The 8,238-nt window shown below is 48.7% G+C and overlaps 1 non-coding gene across 1 annotated transcript; it reads left to right on the forward strand.

Moving 5' to 3' along the window:
• The first annotated feature begins 2,769 nt into the window (after positions 1 to 2,769).
• On the forward strand, positions 2,770 to 2,875 carry LOC117311975 (U6 spliceosomal RNA). Its single transcript, XR_004526164.1, has one exon. It is a non-coding gene; the product is annotated as a U6 spliceosomal RNA (small nuclear RNA).
• The last annotated feature ends 5,363 nt before the right edge of the window (positions 2,876 to 8,238 follow it).

The following is an 8,238-nucleotide window of genomic DNA, read 5'->3' on the forward strand; positions in this document are numbered from 1 at the left end:
GGTGGCGCAGTGGTTGGGGGTCCACCTGCCGATGCAGGGGACACGGGTTCGTGCCCTGGTCCGGGGGGATCCCACATGCCGCAGAGCGGCTGGGCTGGTGAGCCATGGCCGCTGCGCCTGCGCGTCCGGAGCCTGTGCTCCGCAACAGGAGAGGCCACAAACTGTGAGAGGCCCGCGTACCGCAAAAAAAAGAAAAGAAAAGAAAGTGAAAACACAACCTACAGAATGGGAAAAAATATTTGTAAATCTTATATCCAAAAAGGACTTGTATCCAGAATACGTAAAGCATCCTTATAACTCAACAACTAAAAAAGACATTACCCAATTTAAAAAAATGTGCAAAGAGGGGACTTCCCTGGTGATCCAGTGGTTAAGAATCCGCCTTCCAGTGCGAGGGATGCGGGTTTGATCCCTAGTCAGGGAACTAAGATCCCACGTGCCGCAACTACTGAGCACACAGGCCACAACTAGAGAGAAGCCTGTGCACCGCAATGAGGAGCCTGCGCTCCGCAGTGGAGGATCCCACAAGCCGCAAAAAAGATCCCGCATGCCGCAACCAAGACCCAACACAACCCAAAATTTTTTTAAATGGGTTCTCTTTAAAAAATAATAATAAAAGATCAAAAAATGTGCAAAGAATCTGGATAGACATGTCTTTTTAAAAAATAATTTATATTTTTTGGCTGCGGTTGGGTCTTTACTGCTGCACGCGGGCTTTCTCTAGTTGCAGCAAGCAGGGGCTACTCTTCATTGCGGTGCACATGCTTCTCATTGTGGCAGCTTCTCTTGTTGTGGAGCTCTGGCTCTAGGTGCGCGGGCTTCAGTAGTTGTGATGCGTGGGCTCAGTAGTTGTGGCGCACCGGCTTAGTTGCTCAGCGGCATGTGGGATATTCCTGGACCGGGTCTTGATCCTGTGTCCCCTGCATGGGCAAGCAAATTCTTAACCACTGTGCCACCAAGGAAGTCCCTGGATAGACATGTCTTAAAAGAAGATATACAAATGGCCAATAAACACAAGAAAATGTGCTCAACATCACTAGTTGTTAGGGAAATGCACACTGACTGCTAATGGGTACAAGAGTTCTCTTTAAATGATGAAAATGCTCTGGAATTAGATAGTGGTGATGGCTGCACAACTTTGTGAGTATATTAGAAACCACTGGGGAATTCTCTGGCAGTCCAGTGGTTAGGACTCTGTCCATGAAAAAATTTGTACACAAATGTTCATAGCAACATTGTTCATAGTAGCCCCAAAGTGAAACCATCACTGATAAACGAAACATCAACTGATAAGTGAAATGTATATCCATAGAATACAGTATTATTCAGCGATAAAAAGGAATGCAGTACTGCTACATGCCACAACATGGATGAGTCTGGAAAACATCATGCTCAGTGAAAGAAACCAGACATAAAAGACCACATACTGTATGATTCCATGTATATGACATATCCAAAACAGGCAGATCTGTAGAGACAGAGAGTAGATGAGTGGTTGTCAGGGCCTGGGGGGAGGGAGGGAATGGGGAATGACCAACTGCTAATGGGTACAAGGTTTTTCTTTAAGTGATGCAAATGCTCTGGAATTAGATAGTGGTGATGGCTGCACAACTTTGTGAGTATATTAGAAACCACTGGGGAATTCCCTGGCGGTCCAATGGTTAGGACTCTGCCCTCTCACTGCTAAGGGGCTGGGATTTACTCTCTGGTCTGGGAACTAAGATCCCACAAATGCAAGGTGTGGCCAAAAAAAATTTTTTTTTTAGTTAATTAAAAAAAAAAGAAAGAAACCACTGGATTGTACATTTAATTTTATTTTTTAAATTTTATTTTTTGGCTGCGCCACATGGCTTGTGGGATCTTAGTTCCCTGACCAGGGATTGAACCCCGGCCCCCTGCAGTGGAAGCTCAGAGTCCTAACCACTGAATCGCCAGGGAATTCCCAGATTGTACACTTTAGAAGGGTGAAGTTCATGGTATATGAATTGTATCTCAATAAGAAGAAAATAAAGAAATAAGTGGGGAAAAATCAGATCATTTCAGAGAATGGTAATTGCTATAAGTTACCTCAACAGGAAGATGTAATAGAGTGACCTTGGGTCAATTAGGGGTCCTCAAGGTGAGGGAGAAGCCAAGTGAGCCTGTCTGAAGAGGGACTCTTGAACTGATAGATGGAAAGAGCCCTGGCAGAGCTGGGAGCGGAATCTTCCAGACATAGGAACACAGGCCCTGAGGTGGAATGGTTTACACAAGACCAAGTCCCTTCTGCCTTTAAAAAAAGCCCTCCCTCCTAGCCCCTCTCCAACAGTTGCTGCCTCCTGTTCTACACAGGTACATGTTTTCCAGTCATGGTTTTTGCCTAAGGTCTTCACCTGGGGGATGTGAAGACTTTCCAGATTGTTCCGAGCATAGTTGGAGTTAAGGGTACAAATTCCCAGACCTTTAACTTCCATCTGAACTCCTTGATCTGCCTGAGAAAACACCTCTCTCTAGTTCTTTCAGATGGCTTCCCACTCATGAGAGAAAAGCCACATCTCACCCAGATGAATCTCCCTGAATGGGCACCTCTGGAGAGGAAGGTGCTGGAGAGCCCTCAGAGCTTCCCAAGGACTTACTTCACCCAGTAAACTCAGGGCAAGGCTTTGGCCTTGTCTGTCAGTCCTAGAATTAGAACCCAGCAGGGGGATGGTTGTCATGGGGAGACATATTAACATGCTGGTTTTAATTGAGAAGTGGAGTCAAATCTTTTCCGATTGAAAGTCAGTCTGAGTGCTGCTTCAGCAACACATATACTAAAATTGGAACACCACAGAGAAGATTAGCACGGCCTTTGTGCAAGGATGATATGCAAATTCATAAAGCATTCCATATTCTTATATTAAAAAAAAAGTCAGTCAGTTGGCTGAGGGATTTGATGATGGGGCCTGGTTTTGGCATTTCAGACACATGAGAGACGTTTTCTATAAATTGATAGAGTTGAATCTACAGCCCCAAGGTTTTGATTAAGATATATTTAAAGCACACATGTAGTACACCAAAAATTATATTATTTGCAATATATGACTTAAAATTAGATATCGACTTTCAAAGATGAGTGGGTATATACATATTCTCTTAAAATTATTTTCTTATAAGTTTATTTACTTATTTATTTTTGGCTGCGTTTGGTCTCTGTTGCTGCGTGCAGGCTTTCTCTAGTTGCAGCGAGCGGGGGCTACTCTTCTGTGGGCTTCTCGTTGCAGTGTCTTCTCTTGTTGTGGAGCACGGGCTCTAAGCATGTGGGCTTCAGTGGTTGTGGCACATGGGCTCAGTTGTGGCTCACAGGCCCAGTTGCTCCGCAGCATGTGGGATCTTCCCCGACCAGGGCTCGAACCCGTGTCCCCTGCATTGGCAGGCAGATTCTCAACCACTGTGCCACCAGGGAAGCCCCTCTTGAAATTCTTTAAAGGGGTACTTGATCAAAAAATTTGGAAGACTGGGCAGTCCAGTGGTTAAGACTCCGCACTTCCGCTGCAGGGGACCCAGGTTTGATCCCTGGTTGGGGAACTAAGGTCCTTCATGCTGCTCCACATGGCCAAAAAAAAAAAAAAAAAGAAAAAAATTGGAAGACCATCCACTTTACTAATCCCTTACCCCAGAGTCTCATCCCTGCCTTTATATTACCTGAGCTCCTTTTAGTATTTATTGAATGACTACTGGGTATAAACTCTGAGCCACCCCATCACTTGCCAGAGCAGGACCTTTTATAAGCCACTGCTTCTTTCTCAACCTCTGTTTTCATCTGTAAAATAGGATAATATCCTCTTTTTGCAGGGAGAAGATGGGTGGTTGGGTGTAAAATGGTAACCCTTAGGCAGGCAGAAGGTAGAGCCACTCTCCTGGCCACAGGCTACAGACCTCCCCCTTCCTCTGACTGCATCCCCCCAGAACCCAGCATTCTTCAACTTCCCCTTCTTCCCCTGGGAATCAGTATGTTCAGAAGTGCTCCTCTGGAGGCTAAGGGTACATCTGAAAAATCAAGTGCCCAGAGAAGGAGAGGTTTGGGGTTGGGGAGGGAAGACTGACCTGTCGGGCTGGGAAGTCTGGTGGCATCTGAAGGAGGTGTCTTGTGAGCAGCTGCTCTGTGTAGGCCCTGCCTACATTCACATATTTAATCTGCACAACCACCCCATTTGTGAGGCTCAGGGAGAGGATGGGACTTGCTGGTAAGTGGCCCCGGCTGCAGTTTGAACCGACATCTATCTAACTCCAGGTCCTATAGGCTCTCTTACACTTTCTGAAACTGTTGTCTGGCACAGAGACTTGTGTGTTCCTCAAACATCCCTGAATCCTTTTAGGGATGGTTTTACACAATCATTTAGTCCACAATTTGAGCTATAATTTTTCTGTCTTTTGGAGACACAGACTTAGAGAAGAGGGGAGGGGATAGATGAAGCATTAGGAAATGTTTCTCCAGCACTTACCCTGATCCTCACAGTCCTGGGCTTGGTCACTGGAGGTCAGAGAAGCATATGCGCTCTGTCTTGTATAAGGGGCTCACCAACTGGCTGGGACCAGAAATGTAAAGCCAATAGTTACTGCAGGGGCTCATTCAGGAAAAAATGACTGCCTGTAAGGGTGGAATCAGGGGAGACTGCCAGGAGGAGGAATCTTCTAAACTGGGCCCTGAAGGATGAGTAGGAGTTTGCATGACAGGGGAAAAGGCAGAGTGACCAGCATGAGTGCAGGCTGGAAGGGATGTGGCCTGTCCTGGCACAGTGAGTATACTGGGCAGCTGGGGAAGTGATGAGGGCAGGAGGGCAGGGATTAGTGGCCACTACACACAGGGCTTTCAAAAAAGAATGTCTGAGAGACAGAACAGTTGAAGGTGAAAATTTGAGTCCCTGGGGTGGGGGCTAGGGCCGGGGCTAGAGGGTCAGATTAGCTGACATTTTGGGTAGGAAGGAAACTACTGGAGGGCTGCATGGCTTCAAATGTGGCCAAACCTTCCTCGATCTTAAGTTCCTGATCCAGTTCTGGGGAAACCACTCGGTGAGAGAGAAAGAAAACAATTCTTGGACCCATCACAGGGATGGTTGTGGTGTTCACCAGATTAGTTTGGGACTAATCACCAAAGGCCTCCAAACCTGGCTGTTTCATCAGAAAGCAGATGCTGCTCCTGTCCAGTGAGGATGAAGAGCTTGCACTGGGAGTTGGGGTTGGGAGTTTGACTTTGAATAGGTCACGCTTCCTATCTGGAATATGGGGCTAAAAAGAGTGCCCATCTCAGGATTAAATGAGAGAGTGTCTTACAGAATAGCTGGCACAGAAGAGAAGTCACACTGTTATTATAACCTAACAGTCCTAGCATATCCTAAGGTAAGGCCCTTGTGTTTCTAGAGGAGGTATCAATCTCTTCTGGACACTGCTGGCAGAGTGAGCTTTCAACTGCACAAGTGAGATTCTTAACCTGCTTCTTAACCTTCCATGGCTCCCTGCTGCCTTCCAGATAAAGCCTGAATTCTTTAACTTGACCAAGAAAGCCCTCCACTGTCAGGCCCCTGTGGCTTTCCCCATCCTCATCTGAGGCCTCTTATTGCACTCATCACCTCTACTGCTCCCGCCACGCACTACCCTCTGGTCACACTGAACTGTGGTCAATTCCTCCAAAGCAAGGTATTTCTCTGGGCTCTTCTGCTGGAATCTCTAGCTCATCCCCTTCTTTCCAAACTATTCCTGTGAGTCCTTCTGGACTCCCTCTGGATGTCACTTCTGTGGAAGCCCTTCCCTGACTGTCCCTGAGGCCACCCCAGCTCCCCCAGCAGCTCTCTGGTTTCTCTCTCAGTACTCAGCTCTCTACCTTGTTACTTATTCTCTGCCTTTCCCACAAGGCTCTGAGGGGGAGCTCAATAATTATCTGCTGAATTAATGAATGAAAGGGGGGGTAGTTGTAAGAAAAAAGAAGTACACTGGTGGAATGTCTCGACAGGTATCTCTTTCAGCAGGTTAGGAGTAACAGTAATTTACAGATGAAGAAACTGAGGCTAAGGTAATCTCACTTTGCCTGCCACTCAAATTCCTGAGCACATGTGGGCAAGACACTGTGCTGGGCCTTCTCACAGACAGTATCTGGAAGGTGTGCTGGCTAAGAGCAAGGGATTTGAGGCTGATCACACCAGATGACAGGATGCTGAGACCTTGCAGAAGGGCTTAATCTTTTGGACCTCATTTCTTCACAGGGCTGCTAAAGGGTTAAAGGAACTCATGTGTGTCAAGTGCAAGTGCCCAGCATGGTGTCCAGTACACAGCATAGACTCAGAGAGTATTATTGATGCTAATCTCTGTCTTAAGGATGGGAGGCGCAGGCCCAGAAAATTTCCCTGTGCTGAGACAAGGAAGGCCAGCCACAGCCAGCCCTATGCCTTCTTCCCCCACTTCAGAAGCCAGTGTCCTTGTGAGAATATTAGGTCCTGTGGGTTCCCTCAGCCCAGATCTGGCACACATGAGGTGCTTGGCCAGTGCCTGCTGGATTGGGGAGGCTCCAGTAGGGGCTGCTGTGAATGAGACCTCTGCAGCCATATTCCACTCTAAGAGGCAGGAAGGGACACTTGAGTCATTCCAGGAAAGTCCAAGAGATTTTCTCTGGGATTCCAGTCTTTTCCCCGAGACCATCAGTAAGCTGTTCATCCCCAGCTGCCTGTCCCCCTTTAGCCCCTACTCCTATTCCGTGGGGCCTGGGAGGTTGGAGAGCAGGGTTCCTATATGGCAGGGATGTGTAGAGGTCAGCCCTGGGGGGAACCACTGTCCCGGCCCCTCTTCACACCTTAGCACCTTTATTTAACTGTTTCTTCCTAAGGCCTGGGGCTTCCTAAGGCAGGCATCTCATCCTTTGTTTACCCAGCACCCAGCAATACTGCCTGGAATGCAGGAAATGGTTACTGAATGAAGCGGTGAAACACATTTCAGCATTCATCAAGTGCTTAGTCTGTATAGGCCCCTAACACTTACTTTCACCTTGCAGGATCCTCACAGCCACCCTGTGCATTGGAAGCCATAGGTGAGGAAACTGAGGCCTGGGGCTGTTAATCGACTGGCTCAAGGCCATACAGTGGCAGCTCACAGGCCCTCAGGATGGTCGTGGGAAAGTAAAGTGTTGAGAGTAAACTTAATGAATTGGGGCAACGGGCAGGGGGTAACTGTCAGTCAGAAATGATTGGCTCAAATTATTAGGTGTGAAGAAGGAACCAGTCAGAGCTCCCCCACTGAACTGCCTAGAAGGGATTAGCAGGAGTCACTCCTTAGTAGAACAAAGGGCAGGTCCCTGTAGGGCAGTACCCTGGGGTGTAGACCCAGCTCTTCTCTGGCTGGTCCTAGCACACAGAACACTGTCAACTTGATTTCGCACCTGGGAACAGTCAGGGTACCTCATCTCTTCAACAGAAGGAGGCCCTCTGGGGTCACAGTGCTCCCCTCATCACTCTGGTTCCAGGGGGCGCCTTCCTTCAAGACAGCCTGCTGCTCTCTTGGCAGGAACTGCATCCCAGCACTTAGGTGTGGTAAGGACCTGTTGTGTATCTCCTTGGCTGGTCTGTGGGCCTTGGAGGACAGGAGGCTAAGGGTATCCTGAGCTCCAAGCCAACTGGGGCCAGTTTTGGGGTGAAGGTTGGAGAAGGCCGAAGGATGAAATTTAGAGAGCTCCGCGCCAAAGCCAAAACCGCGCAGAGCAACGCCAAAAGTGGCCTTTCTCCCAGGTGGTCTCACGGTTAACAGATTGAAGGATGGCGGGTAAACACTCCACTGGGGCAATAATTATGCACATTTACTAAGCCCTGGGAGGAATGGTAGTCACGTGGCTCTCGAGGGCGCCGCCCTCAGCTTTGAGATGGAGTTAACTCTAATCACAGAAGGCTTTCTGGAGGAGGCGGAATTTTTATGGCGGTCGATTGTGGTTTTCTCTGAATAGCGAGGATGAGTTTAGCACTCTAGGGACCAGATAGGTCCCGAGGTGAGCTTTTTGTCGGGGAGCAAGCCTGGGGCGGGGGTCGGAGTTGGATCGGGTTAGGGGAAGGACCTGGGGGGGTCGGCGTCGCGGGGTCAGGTTGTTTGCGTTCCCCCGCTTGCCTTCACGTTGTCTTTTGTGATTGGACGCGCTGCAGCCGCGCTAGGCCGGTGCTACGGGGCCCCGGGCACTGGGTGCAGGCCTCGAGGTGCCTGGCGCCCGAGAGCAGAGCGCCCCAGGCCAGGGATTAGGCCAGCAGG

Source organism: Tursiops truncatus, chromosome 3, assembly GCF_011762595.2.
Source record: "Tursiops truncatus isolate mTurTru1 chromosome 3, mTurTru1.mat.Y, whole genome shotgun sequence".
Lineage (NCBI taxonomy): Eukaryota > Metazoa > Chordata > Mammalia > Artiodactyla > Delphinidae > Tursiops > Tursiops truncatus.